Consider the following 15,483-nt stretch of genomic DNA (forward strand, 5'->3'; position numbering starts at 1 on the left):
AGAAATACTGACCTCAGGCCATGGGTAATTTTATCTGCAGTATCTACCATATCAACACTCAGCAGTGCAGCAATCTTGAAATTCATAAGCTCCATATGTACCGTTAAAACATCCAGAGAGGTGTTAGAATTATGCCAAATACACTACAAGTGTTATTAAACTTCTTCCTAATTATAATGACTACCACTGTAAATTGTAAACTAACATGAATCCAATAATTATTGGCATGACACTCAAGATGGCTCCTTACTCTTAAATTCTGGACCTCCTTCCAGTAATTTGAATAGGATAAAGAACATCAATGCATTCTTACAAATGACTATCTAAATCCCATGTATATTCAACACATTAGTAACATTTTTTGCTAAATGATTAACAAAAGTAGCTATCTTAACTTCTTGAGTCACAGCAATTGCAGAACAGCATCAATATGTTGGTAGCCAAAGTATATGGCTTGAACCTGAAAATAGACCCCCAGTAAGACAAATTAAAGTAACCGTCTGGCAAGCCAAGGACAGCTAAGATTCTGTACAGAGCCTTACCAACCTAAGACAGAAGAGCATTGCTTTTGATAATGCATATTCCATGACAATTAAGGAAGGCATCCTTGTCAGAATGACCTAAGGCAGGCTTAGCCTTGTTAATGAAACAAAAAAAAAAAAAAAAAAAAAAACAGGGAGAGGCAGAGGGCCTTTGGGGCTGCTTGGCAGGAATCTGACATGGGCCAAAGACAAGAAAATGGGATGCTTGGCAGGAATTTGACACTAGGTTAGAACAAAGAAGTAATTTCATGTAGGAATCTAAATCTTAGGCTAGAACAAAGAAGTTATCTCAGGTAGAAATCTAAATATTAGGCTAGAATAAAGAAGTAATTTCAGACAGAAATCTAAATTTTAGGCTAGAATAAGGAAGTAGTCTTCAGACATGAAAATAAACGTGGGCTAGGACAGGGAAGTAGGCTCAGATACTTTGGTCATCCTGATAAGCTCTTAGAAACAGTGATCATAGACGTGTTCACATAATTGGGTTTAATGCCTTGCTTTTTCTTTGACTATTTGTGTTTAATGTCTTGCTTGTTCTTTGACTATTTGCATCTATTATATTGCTAGACCCTCAACCTAGAACTGACTCTAATACATGCATGTAATTAAAATGATATAAAAGCATAAAGGAGGAGGGGGGATTGAATAGGAGGTCCTAGGGAGGGGAAATGGGTTAAGGGGATGACATCTTTATTTTAAATAAATAAAATATCCAATATTTTTTTTTAAAAAGTGCTTATTGTGCAAGCTAGGAACCTGAGTTCAATCCCTGAAGCCCAAATGTTAGGGAATAATCAAATGCTAAAATTTATCCCCTGACTCTGATTCAGGCACATACATCATGTTATATACATATCTTCACACACAAACACAAATTCATGTACATGTGCACTAAACAGAATACAGTAATACAAAAGAAGCAAGTTGTTTGGATTAAAATATACCATCCAAACAAATGTTGTTAGCAAAAGTTATACAACCTCACTGCAAAAAAAATATGGAGCACAAAAGTGTAGAAAGAAATTTAATAATTAAGTGAAAATAAAAAAAAATGCTTATCATTGAGAGCTTGCTAGTAGAACGTAGAATTTAAACAGCAGAATTGGTTGGTATCTGCTGATAAAAGTGCTCTTCTTTTTGAAACAAAAATTTCAGCAGATTATTAGGTTTTGAAATAAGAAGAAATAACGTGCTGTTGGGTCATTATTTAACATGATGCAGGGATTCCTTACACATCTTATATTTTTGGTTGTCAGCCTAGCCTTTAATGGCTGAGCCATCCCTTCAGCCTTCCTTACACCTCTGAAACTGTGAACTTATACTCTTGAACCCATCCCTATGCAGGAATAGTTTGAGGTATTGGGTGTTAACTTCTAGGACAGTATTGGAGAACATTGTTATAGTACTACATGGTTTTCCTACCTAGCTCACTATTTAATGCTTTCAAAGGGGGCATTTTGCTATTCTAACAAGCCATCTATTTTTAAGATGCTAGAGGAGACATGGAACTATTGGTGAACTACGTCAGCATGAACTGACTACTATTATCCTTTGGTTTTGGAATTAATTTCTTTACTCAGAATCAACAACATTGTGTGAAATACTATAGATTAAGACACAAGCTGTTCATCACTCAGATCACCATGACCATTTCTTTGCTCCTGACTCTCAGTGCATGAAGCACTCTACCTTGCCTTTGACAACCCCCTACTGTCACTTGCCACATGCAGCTTGCCATGTCAGTATCTAATTAAACTCACTGATATTTAGTGACTCGATTGAGTGGCTCTAATACCACTGTAAAAGTTGGAATACACGAAAAGGAGATACCCAAGCAATTTCAGAATGCTGGTGGTCCTCTCATTAGTGGTTTATACAGTATTACTGAAGGGAAAGTTATCTGACCCTTCCACTGCAGAGTAGTAGGTTTTATAGGGCAAATACTCTCTAGCATTTCAATTTCCCTGAGTTTTTAATCTCTTCAACAATATTAAGCCAATAGATATCCTTAACTTCTTCAAACTGAGCAATTTTTTTGGCTCATATATACTTCAACCAACTAAACTAATAAACTCTTGGCACCCTTTCTTAACTGTGTGGCCTGCAGCATTAAATTTTGAATCTCTTTTCAATGGACACTTTTAAATGAATTCATCTTCATCTGGTCCTATCACTTAAAAATCTAACTACATACATATTTCTTAGACTTCTGGTCATTTGAATAAGAAAATTCTAAAGGAGCTGAAAAGGTTTGCAACCCCATAGGATGAACAACAATATCAACCAACCAGGCTACCACAGAGCTCCCAGGGACTAAACCACCAACCAAAGAGTACACATGGAGTGACCTACGGCACCAGCTGCATATGTAGCAAAGGATGGACTTGTTGGGCATCAATAAGAGGAGAGGCTCTTGGTCTTGTGAAAGCTCAATGCCCCAGTGTAGGGGAATGCAAGGGTGGGGAGGTGGGAGTGGGCGGGTGGCTGTTGGAAACACCCTTATAGAAGCAGGGGAGATAGGTTAGGAAATTTCTGGGGAGTAAACATGGAAAGGGGATAACATTTTAAATGTAAATAAATAAAATATCCAATTTTTAATAAAGCAAAGAAAGAAAGAAAGAAAGAAAGAAAGAAAGAAAGAAAGGAAGGAAGGAAGGAAGGAAGGAAGGAAGGAAGGAAGGAAGGAAGGAAGGAAGAGGGAGGAAGGGAGGGAGGGAGAGAGAGAGAGAGAGAGAGAGAGAGAGAGAGAGAGAGAGAGAGAGAAAGCAAGCTAGCTCAACATGCTTTTCAAGAATATAGTACTGTTTACCTCAGCATAAAGAATGCTGGGATTTGATTATAGCTATAAGCCTAGCAAGTTCTGAGGCAACAGTATTGTCTCTCTGGGTTGCTCTTTCAGAAAACACAACTGATATTTTTAAAGACAAAAATTAATCTTTTAATTATATCAGACAAGGGTGGAGTGCCCATTATTACATAGTTGGCGTAGAGATGGATCTAGTGTTAAAAACGTTGCTTCCTCAGGTAATATAAAGCTACACAATTACAGTGTTCAATGTCCTCAGCCTCAGAAGCCTTATCCCAATGAAGGCTTCTGGCTATGTTTGGTTATCTCCCCACTATAAATGACAGAGGAAAGATGCATTTTTCAAAGTGTTTAGAAGACCTTTATTTATGCATATTTTGAAGTGGAATATTTTATCTGAATTCCTTCTTTTGATTGATTGCTTTATACAGAAATTTTAAAACAAGTAGGCAACAATTTATTTTGATTTGTTTTCACATTTTAGAAATGTTCATAATTAGTATATATAGTCACTAAACCCCTTGGCTCTCCTAAGTGGTAAACTGGGAGTGTCATTGTATTTATTTTTACAGATGTCTTTACACAGTTCACTGCAACATCAATCAGTGCTCCCCAAACAATCATGGGAGTGTTTAGTAGTTTCAGGTGCCATTGAATTAGTGATAAGCTCCAGAAAACACCTAGCTCATTAGAAAACATTCATCCTGAAAATTCTATTCCTCAAAAATAAACAAAATAATACCATCTGTGACTCTATATTTCTTTTGAAGTACCCCTTCTCCACTTAAAGCTAAATTTATTGTGAAAAGCAATGTGGTTTCCATTTTGCATCTGATCTTCCTGTGTCCTGGGCTTTCTTGATGGTGCTCTGATCTCAATGTCAATGGCCTCCAGAAGATCCCAGCCTTCCCCCTTGCTTGTTTTTCAGCACTTCAGCACTACATTAAATGATCTGTTTCTTAAGCCTCTCAAGGCCATTGGAAATGAACAATTTTTAAGAAAAGTAACATCAATAGCTAATCAGGCAGGGAAAGGCCATGATTATGAAGCTGTATCAGCCAGGTTGAGGCTCATCCAATGCTTCACCGATGTGCTGTTTCCAGGGAATTCCCCAAATTAGAAAATATAACTGTATAATTTGTAGAAGCAAATTACTTGTTCACACAGAAAATTCGAAATAAAAAACAAAACTCAAACCATAAACCATGAACAATTTATTGTTGGACACTAGATTTAACAGACAAAAAGACAACATGATTATTTATTCACACATAACTTGCTGGTCAGCACAATCTCTCTAGTTGAAGCTAAGGACCACTCAACAAAATGAAAATTATGCCTGGTCCTGGAAGCCAGGAAAGTTTACATGGAGGAAAAGGAAGTGATGGAAAATTATATTATATTAAAATCCCCCACCATAGAAGAAAAAATGTAAATGTTGTGAAGTTTTCAAATGACTGAGCCACACCGTACTCTAAAGCATAGAGCTGTAATCCTAAAGAAACTGAGTTCTTAGATTGAATGTTCATTCTCATAGCACCACCACACAACACTCAAAATAAATGAATGTTTAAACTTAAATTATCTATCAAGTTGATAGGGGGTTGAAGAGCAAGCCAGGCTGGTGAGAACACTTGTTCCCACAGAGAAGTTAACGATCATCTGTAACTCCAGTTCCAGAGGATCTGACACACTTTTCTTCCCTCCATGAAAAATTCACCCCACATAAAATACAACAAAACAGCCACAGAAATAAAATAAAAGTAAATACTACTTAAATTAAAATGACAATTGCTACTGCTTATGCATAATACCCAAATTAGTTTTCCAGTACCCATGTCAGATGAACTTTATCCTATGTAACCCTACCAAATGTAATTACCGGGGCTCTGATACATTTTTCTGTCCTTTGCAAACACTTGAACACACATGGCATTCATTTACACAGACATACATACAAATATAAAAAAGCAGCAAAAGAGTAACAATAATTTTTAAAAATTCCTGGCTATTTCCTCTTATTTCTCATCTTCAAAACCAAACATATGTATTTGGGAAATATGTTTCACAGTTAGTCTATGGAAGAACTTCATGAAGAAGGAATTTTAGAATAAAACAGTAATTGTATCTTGCCTTCAGGATGACAAGTTAAACAAAATCTAAAGCCCAAACAGGGATGCTTGAATCACACTTAAAGGAAAATAAAATAGTAATAGGAAGCAAATGAGGGGCAAGTCCTGGAGGCAGGAGTTGGGAGAACCAGATGGGGAGGGGAATGGAGAGGCAGGATCAGATGATGAGAGAGACCAGAGAGAGGTCCAGAAGACCAAAAAAATCAATGGAAATCTGCAGCTGTAGGGGTGGAGGATGAGAGGATCTCTAGGAAGTCCCAGAGACCTGATATCGGGGAGGCTCCCAGAAGTCCATGTTGGTGAGACCTTAGCCAAGAGGACTAACAGTGAGGACAAGAAACCACAAGAAGCTACTACCTGTAGCCAGGCAGGAAGCTCCCCTACCCCCCCCCAGTGGAAAGATAAGCACACTAACCTATCCACAACATTTTCCATCCAGTCTAAAAGAAAGGTAGGGCTGGAGCAGAGACAACAGGAAAGGTCAAACAATAACAAACCCAACTTGAAACCCACTCCATGGGCAAACTCCAACCCCTGCCATTATTAATAATACTCTGTTATGCTTGCAGACAGGAACCTAGCATAACTGTCCTCTGAGAGGCTCTACCAAGCAATGAACTGAAACAGATGTAGATACCCACAACTAAACATTAGACAGAAGTCGGGTACACTTATAGGAGAATTGGGAGAAGAATTAAAAACCCTGAGGTAGATGGGAACCCAGCACCATTAACAACCTGGATCCTTGGGAACTTTCAGTTTCTGAGCCACCAATCAAAGAACATACAGGGGCTGGAACAAGCCCCCCACTGCACATATGTAGCAGACTGAGAGTTCAGTCTTCATGGCTGCCTTATCTGGCCTCAGTGTGAGAAGATGCACCTAACAGCAGAGACTTGTTGTGGAAGGGTAAGTGAATACCCAGGTGGGTCCTCTTCCTCAGAGGAGAATGGGAGGGTCTCTGTGAGGGAGGTACTCTGTGAGGGAGGTACTGGGAGGGTAGCAGGCATTGAAATGGAAAGAAAGAAAGAAAGAAAGAAAGAAAGAAAGAAAGAAAGAAAGAAAGAAAGAAAGAAAGAAAGAAAGAGGAAAGAAAAGGAGGTAGAAAGAAAAGAAGGAAGGAAGAAATAAAACTGAATCTAGAAGAGTGAAGAAGCCACCAATAAATTGATGCACATGAAGAAAATAGTTCATTTTTCTGATTTCTATGAAAGTGATATGAATGGGCATATTAAAAACCAAAAACAAGACCAAAAGCAAACAAACAAAACATAGACAAAAGTAAAACCAAACTCATCTCACTCATAGAAAGTATGTTTAAAGAGTGTGTCAAGCAACTTATAAAGAAAATAAAACAATTACTCAGCAAAATATTGAAGGTTTATTTTGTTCCTTGTAGATTCTCCATTAACCTAAGAAATACTGGCAGGTAGATGTATAGATTGTAACTTTCTTTCACAAATTCTACCATGAATAAATGAAGACCAATTAGTCCCATTAAATATGTTATGTTAATCATCCCCTGGCTTTTATAAAAATATTTTGTTGAAACGAAAGAAGGAAACACAAGTGTAAATATAGAATCATGGTGTCCTATAGATTTCTGCTACAATGTTTGTTAAAATTAAGGACAAATATGTAATTAAACAAATCAAATTCCCTAAGACTAGAGTTGAACATAGAGACACTGGTTAAACTGAGTGCTTTTATTTTTCCTATCCTTTTTATGACACTATTCACTGAGATTAATCATTGTGGTATCAGAAAGAGTAAAGGAATATAATAATAACCATACTTAAATTCCTGGACATTGTAAATGTCATTATCATATGATACCCGGGTGAAATTAGTAGATTTATTGAAATTTTAATTGGATGATATGAGAGCTTAACCTGGCTAATCTGGGTGGTTCCAGTATAATGATGAATTATTAAATGTGGAGAAAGGAGGCTAACATACACTGTCAAAGTCAAAAGATGTGCTAGAGATGTCATCAGCCAGGTTTAAAGACAGAAGCAGGTTATATTTGACAAGTCTTCCTTAGGCTTATGAAATTGAGTACTGGGTCTGCAGCTGGTGGAGCTGTGTAAGAAGGCTGTGGGACCTCTGTTACATAGAATCTCCCTGAAGGCGAATCATGCCACAAGAAATGGGCCTTGAGAATTGATAACCTGCTTAACCCAACATCCCATCTACTCGATTTCTCTGTTTGCCGAAGAGCTATGACCAGCCACCACATGTTTCTCTTACTACACATTCCCTGCAATGATGGGTCTTATCTACCCACATGCTAAGCTAGAATAAACTTCCTCTGTCCTCTTAAGTACTCTCTTGTCAGACTTTTGTTAACTCTAGTAGGATAATTGACATAGGATCTAGGATTCAAGAGATTCAGGCAGCTTGTAGCAGCAGGAAACAGGGCCGTCTAGTAATGACTCAGCTCTAATAACCCCTTGATCCTCACAAGGAGATTGCAATTACAGAAAATATTTTTGTTTCTTTAATTATCTAAAATTCTCTAAATTTATAGTAATTTCTTACAGTGACCACAGAAAACTAAAGATCTCAGATAGTGTACCTACAAATATGTCATAGGATAGATGAGATGGTTCAGTAAGTAGTCCCTCTTCAGAGTAAGCCAGATGACTTGAGTTCCATCATTGAATCCAACAGTGGGTGAACTAAAAGAGCTCACTCCTGAAAATTACAGACACACAGAGAGACACACAGAGAAAAAGGAACAGAAAGATAGAGACAGAGATGAAGGCTCATAACCACCTGTTTCAGGTGACCTAGCATTTTCTTTGGATCTTCTTGAGCATCACATACACATGAAGTGTACATGCATGGGAACAAAATATTCAAACAGAGAATAAATTGAAATTTAAAAGATTTCAACAATATAAAAGCATAAACCATAGTGTAAAAAAATCCTGTCACTTGAGGATAATGAATTTCATTAAGCAAATATATTTTAAAAGACACATAAACTACAATATTAAGTAAAAAAAAAGCACCCAAATGTTTTTATTTATTTAATTTTATTTTATTCCTGGTATTGTAAAATAACTGCAATATCTTCCCTTCCAATTCTTTCCTGTAAATATTCCCATATATCCTTCCTTACTCTCTTTTCAATCTATCTTCTCCTTTTACATTAATTGTTGTTATGCGCACACACACACACACACACATACACACACACACATATATATATACATATATATGTTTTATATATGTATTATAAATATGTAATATATATACATATATATATTACATATTTATATTTTGTATACTATAAATGTACAATTAATATTTTATATTATATATATATATACATACATACATACATACATACATACATACATAAAATGTATGTAGACATCAACTAAATATAGACTCACATTAGAAATAAATAAGTTCCACACCGTTCAGGATTTCTAGACACATGTTTGTATACTGACTTCCCTAATGATAGATTATAATATGTAATCTGAAATAAATCCTTTCCCTCCCAAATTGCTTTTGGTCACGGCATTTTTATCACAGCATTAAATTATAACTAAGACAATTGTATTGGAGGGGATAGCTATGTGAGCAGTTAGAGAGAGAGATGGGGCGCTGAATGATCATATTTCAGTTGAGATAAATGTATGAAATTCTCAAAAATAAATTTAATAAACTTGATGGTATTGATTTTATAAATATATTTCATTTCGCCTTAGATATGTTTAAAATATAATATAATTCTATGTTTTAGAGTGAAAAAACGTTGAAAATATTCCGTTTTAAATGACCTTTATTATTTTTGCTTTGTTTTGTTTTTGTTTTCGTTTTTGGTTTTGGTTTTCGAGACAGGGTTTCTCTGTAGCCCTGGCTGACCTGGAACTCACTCTGTAGACCAGGCTGGCCTCGAACTCAGAAATCCGCCTGCCTCTGCCTCCCAAATGCTGGGATTAAAGGCGTGCGCCACCACCGCCTGTCTATGACCTTTATTCTTAGATAAACATGTTTCACAATTGTTGCATAGATCTAGGTTTTCTGCAATAAGCTACATGCTGTAGATACCTACTGGCTGTTGCTTGTTAGTAACTATGAATAGTGCTGCAATTTTTAATTTACTCCATTTTCAAACTCTCAAAGAAATGTGTAAAATCTTTGTGGCAGAAACACTTGCATGCTTCCCAAAATACTACTCTATGCCTTTTATTTCAGTATTAAATTGTATGTTAAAAACAAACAACAACAACAAAACAAAATAACAAGGTTAGGGGGTTCAATGTTGTTAATAGAAGCACCTGGCACTCACCTTCTCTTCCCCAGTGGAGTAGAGCAGCAGATGCATGGTTGAATGGTGGAGAACGTGACAATGAGAAATATTGGAAATCTGATAGGAACAAAGGGATACTTGTAAAATTCAATCTGGAGCATTAGCACAGTAAGATAGTCAACAAACCCCAGCACCTACTAACCAGGATATGCACACAGGAGAGGCAGATCCAACTCTGCAGAGGGGAGTGGGGAAGTTTTCAGAGGTGAATATGGATAGTTGCCAAACATAACTTTTCTGGTGTTCCATAATCCCTGCAGGTTTGTAGCATCTTTAGAGAGATAACCTGAAATTTGCATGGTTTACATGGTGTGGGTCATCAGCATCTTTAGAGAGATAACCTGAAGTCTGCATGGTTTACATGGTGTGGGTCATCAGCATTTTTAGAGAGATAACCTGAAGTCTGGATGGTATTCATGATGTGGATCATCATATAGCAGCAGCACTCAGTGTGGAACAGCTAAGAGATCCCTTGATAAGTGTCACATTACTTTGAGTAATGTGCACTGTTTATGTATGGAAGACTTTCCTAGGGTCCCACTGTTTTGACCTCACAGACATTCTGCTTCACTGACTCAGAAATTTTGCATCAACCCATTTAGTGCCCACCAGTAGTATACCAACATTTGACGTTGTGACAGGATGTTATGGTCCATATTCATAGCAATCCTGGAATACATCGAAGAAGAAGAAAAGACTGGGAGACAGAAGTAGGATAAGTTTTTAGGAAATGGTAAATGTGACAGTTGGCTAAGACATTCAAAATAGAATAAAAGTTTAATCTATCCAGTAGTCAACTAGTAAAGCAGTACAGGGAAAAAAAAATCTGTGCACATTTTAAAAGCCATAATGTGAAATTTTGTGATAGAGTTCTTGGCTAAGCTATGAGACAAACAGAAAATCAGATTGTGGATAATTTGAATAACACAATTGATACAAAATATAGGCCCTATGTGCTTGAGAAAAGTAAGTATAACTGGAGTCCAGATTGGTGCTTACATGACAGAAGGAAACCTCACCAAATTTCACATCAGTTTGTGCGTATAATATATTCAGTGTAATAAAGAGTAATACTCTAGGTCAGCAGGGAGGAGGTGAGAGTAAACATGTATATTACATCGTTTTTGAGTTATGAAAATCATGTCACTCGTAACAACAGCTTTACAAACTCACAATAGAAACTAGAAAACCTTTACTCTAAACAATCACAGGCATTCAAAATCAGAATCAAGATATCTACAGCATCATAAATATTGTATTTATTTCTCTGATTTCCTAATTAGAAAAAAAGGGCCGGTAATTAAAGTGTCAATCATCTATTCACAGCCGCTGAAACTATGCTCACTAAAGTCCAAAGTCATCTCCAGATGCTCTGAACATTGTTACTCGGCTTCAGTTACTCAGCTGAATACAAATAGTGATCTACAAAAGCCACAATAAAGTACAGTTTATGTATATGTTAAAAACAGTTTAAAAGCACAATAAAGCATGAGTTATATATAGTAAAATGTGAGTAAGACATGTAAGAAAAGGAATAGGTGAAATATTTAAAACTGGGACATATGCTCTATTCCTGACTCAAAACTATATTGTAACAAATACATTGTAATCTATGAGGGGTTTATAGACTTAGGGAAAAATCAACTCTTTCACATTGTTTTACTAGTATGTAAGTGACAGAATCATTCTCTCTTCCTCTCTCTCTCTCTCTCTCTCTCTCTCTCTCTCTGTCTCTCTCTGTCTGTCTTTGAATATATGTATTTGTATATGTACTCAGATACATAAAATCAAATTGGAGGCATCCATTATATCACAAAAATTCATCCAGAAAAATAATTGATGTATTGTTGAAAGACAAAACTACAGTTATCTTTGAAGTAAAAGTTGAAAATTTTGATAACAGAAAAATGGAGAAATTATAGGTGTCACATACTCTATGCAAAAACAAAGTATGAACTCTGCACAGTAGCAGACATTCATCACACATGGTGTTAACTATGAGTCACACATGAAGGAGATTTTTGAAAGATGATATTTCATAGAGAAAACGTGTACAATCCAGGAAAGCAAAAATCCCAAGTTCACGATCAGTTGCTTCATAAAGTGCATAAATCCAAATGACCAGGAAAATATTGAAAAATGTGTTCAAATCCTTGGAAATCTAAGGACACAGTGAAATTTGGTGCACGGCAGTCTCTCTAAGTGGGTTCTGTATCTGAGGTTGACACAATCAAAGATGGAGAATATTTGAAGAAATTGATCTCTCAGGGAGAGATACAGATTTTTTCTTATTATTCCTATATACCAGGGTACAACTTTACATGTATAATTCACTTTTCTTTAGGCATTACCTGTAATTCAGGGATTCTTAAAGATGTGCAAACCTTTCATGCAAATACAATGTCATTTTGTATAAGGAGCTTTAGCACTACAGATTATTGAAATCACCCACGCCCAGGTACATAAAGAGATGACTGCACTGAGTCTCACAAATCGACAGTTTTATGTGTCAGATACAGAACGCTGGTACATGCCGAAAAAGGTACTTTTTAATATTCACAATGCTTTATATTATTCAGAATATCCATACAAATTCAAATGCCCATAGAGTTATAAATTGATCAGTTATGGGTCTCTACAAGTACATTACAAAGAGTCAGACAATACATTCCAAAAATTCTACAGCCAAACTAAAAAGTCCATATGGACATCTCAAATACTAAAAAGATAGTTCCATCAACTTCATTCACTTAAAGGGGAAATATGGGGTTGATTTTTGAAATGCAGTTGTATTTTTATAAATCTAGGAAGAAGAAATTGAATGAAAATGAAAGGATGAATATGAAAATGATGATATTCTTGTCCTCTAGGAAAGGAAAAATGATTGCAGTCACAGTGGCATCTGAAAGCTGTGGCAGCTGTAGTCTCCAGTTCCTTTATGGTGGAGACAATCAAGTTACATGTGATGAGTTTTGAATGCTTTTTGAACTACTTAACTGGCTGTACTGCAAAGCAGTTCTTAAAATGCCTTAAAACAAGTATTACATAGAAGGCTTATTTGCCCTCAGTATTGAAGGTTGCAAGTTTTATTTCAAAACAATGCATCTTTGTTCTCAAACAGCTCTGCAAAAGTCTGAAGTCTATACTTCAGGGAAATGAAGGCATCAAGATACTCTACTATTTAAAAATTAATGTTTCTTTTATTTTTCCAGCCCCTTTTTTATTGGTTATTTTATTTATTTATATTTCAAATATTGTCCTTCAAGGTTTGCCTCAGAAAACCCCCTATCTCATTCCCACTCTTCCCTGCTTCTATGAGGGTGCTCCCTCACCCACTCATCCACTCCTATCTTACCATCCTAGCATTCCTCTACACTGGGACATCGAGCCTGCATAGGAACGAAGGGCCCCCCTCCAACTGATACCAAATAAGGCAATCTTCTGGTACATATGCAGCTGGAGCCATGGGTCCCTCCATGTGTACTCTTTGGGTTTATTATTGTTATTATCATTAATTTACACTCCAGATTTTATTCTCACCCCTGTTCACCCTCTGGCTGTTCCCCATCCCATACCTCCAAATCACCTCCCTGTCTCCACGAAGCTGTCCCCCACTCCCAAGTCCACCTGACCTCTACACTCCCTGGGGCCTCCAGTCTCTTGAAGGTTAGGTGCATCATCTCTGATTGAACACAGACCCGGCAGTCCTCTGCTATATATGTGTTGGGGGCCTCATATCAGCTGGTGTATGCTGCCTTTCTGGTGTCCAGTGTCTGAGAGATCTCGGGGATCCAGATTAATTGAGATTGCTGGTCCTCCTACAGGGTCGCCCTCCGTCTCAGCTTCTTTCAGCCTCTCCCTAATTCATCCACAGGAGTCAGCAGCTTCTGTCCATTGGTTGGATGCAAATATCTGCATCTGTCTCTTTCAGCTGCTTGTTGGGTCTACCAGAGGGCAGTAATGGTAAGTCCCTTTTGGAGAGCTCTCCATAGCCTCAATAGTAACGTCAGGTCTTCGGACCTCCCCTTGAGCTGTAACCCTCTTTGGGCCTGCTGTTGAACCTTCTTTTTCTCAGAAGCCTCTCCATTTCTGTACCTGTAGTTCTTTCAAACAGGAAGGTTCAGAGTTTTGACTGTGGGATGGCAACTCCTTCCCTCATTTGATGCCTTGTATTCCAACTGGAGGTGGGCTCTATAAGTTCCTTCTTCCTACCGTAGGGCAGTTCATCTAAGGTCCCGCCCTTTGAGTCCTGAGTGTCTCTCACCTGCCAAGTCTCTGGCGAATTCTGGACGATCACCCCACCCCCCAATTTCCTACCTTCCTAGGTTGCCTGTTTACATTCTTTCTGCTGACCCCCAGGTCTTCAGTCCCTTTAGTCCCTGGGAGCTCTGGGGAGTCTGGCTGTTTTATTTTGTTGGTTCTTCCTATGGGGTTCCAAACCCCTTCAGCTCTTTCAGTCCTTTCTCTATCTACTCCATAGGGGTCCCAGTGCTCATTCCAGTGGTTGGCTACCAGCATCCTCTGTATTTGTCAGATTCTTTCAAAACCTCTCAGGAGACAGCTATAATAGTCTCCTGTCAGCAAGTGCTTCTTGGCATCAGAAATATTCTCTGGCTTTGGTGTCTGCATGTGGGAGAGATCACTAGGTAAGGCAATCTCTGGATGTCCTTTTCTTCAGTCTCTACTCATTGCTTTGTTCCTCCATTTCATTTAGATAGGAGAAAATTTGTGTTAACATTTTTGACATCGATGGGTGGCTCCATTCCTCAACTGGGGGCCATTTCTAACCTCTGGATATGGTCTGTACAGATTCTCTCTTCCCTTTATTGGGTATGTCAGCAATGTCATCCCTGTTGTGTCCTGGGATCCTCTTGCTTTCCTGGCATGTGGTACGTTATAGTGGTTATACCCAGTTCCCCATCTGCCACTGCTGCATGACTCTTTTCAATTTCCTGACCCTCTGTGCTTCTCCGCTGTCTCCTCCAATACCTGATCCTGGCCCCTTTTTTTTTCATCCCCCTTCTCTCCACCTCCCAGTTCCCTCCCTCCCTTTACCTCCAACGATTGTTTTGTTTCCCCTTCTAAGACTGAAGCACTCACACTTTGGTCTTCCTTGATATGGTCTGTGTATTATATCATGGGTATTCTTTTAGTTTTTTTCAATTATACAGTAATTAAATCATTTCCCTTTCTTCCCTCCAAACCTTCCTATTGTAGAGGGAAAAGTTATGGATACTGGGTATATAGAATCCTTTTTAGACATAAAATATTCTTTAGGCTTTCTTTACAAAGACATGGAGGCATGAAGCAGGTTGGAAATGTGGACAGACTGGCTAGAATGCAATTTAGCCAGGTGTAACCAAGCTGAGAACCATAGTGACAGGGCAAGGCCGAAGTAACAGGGCAGGACCACATTCTTGGGAAAGATAAGCGTACAGAGAGTTTTCACCTGATCCTGACTCACGTAGGTTGGGTTCCTTTGAAATGTTCCACTATTTTTATGTTATACCACCCTAGCAACCCCCTCACCCACTTCCCATTCCTTGGTTTGTGGTTTCTCCCTATAAATCTCCTTTCAAACTGGCTGTCGGGGTCAATTCAGCTCCTGTGTGGGCATACGAATTGACCGGCAGCTAGCTGTCACGCCCTAATAAACAGCCTCGCAATTGCTCC

The sequence above is a fragment of the Grammomys surdaster genome, unplaced genomic scaffold (genome assembly GCF_004785775.1).
Source record: "Grammomys surdaster isolate TR1022 unplaced genomic scaffold, NIH_TR_1.0 133, whole genome shotgun sequence".
Taxonomy (NCBI): domain Eukaryota; kingdom Metazoa; phylum Chordata; class Mammalia; order Rodentia; family Muridae; genus Grammomys; species Grammomys surdaster.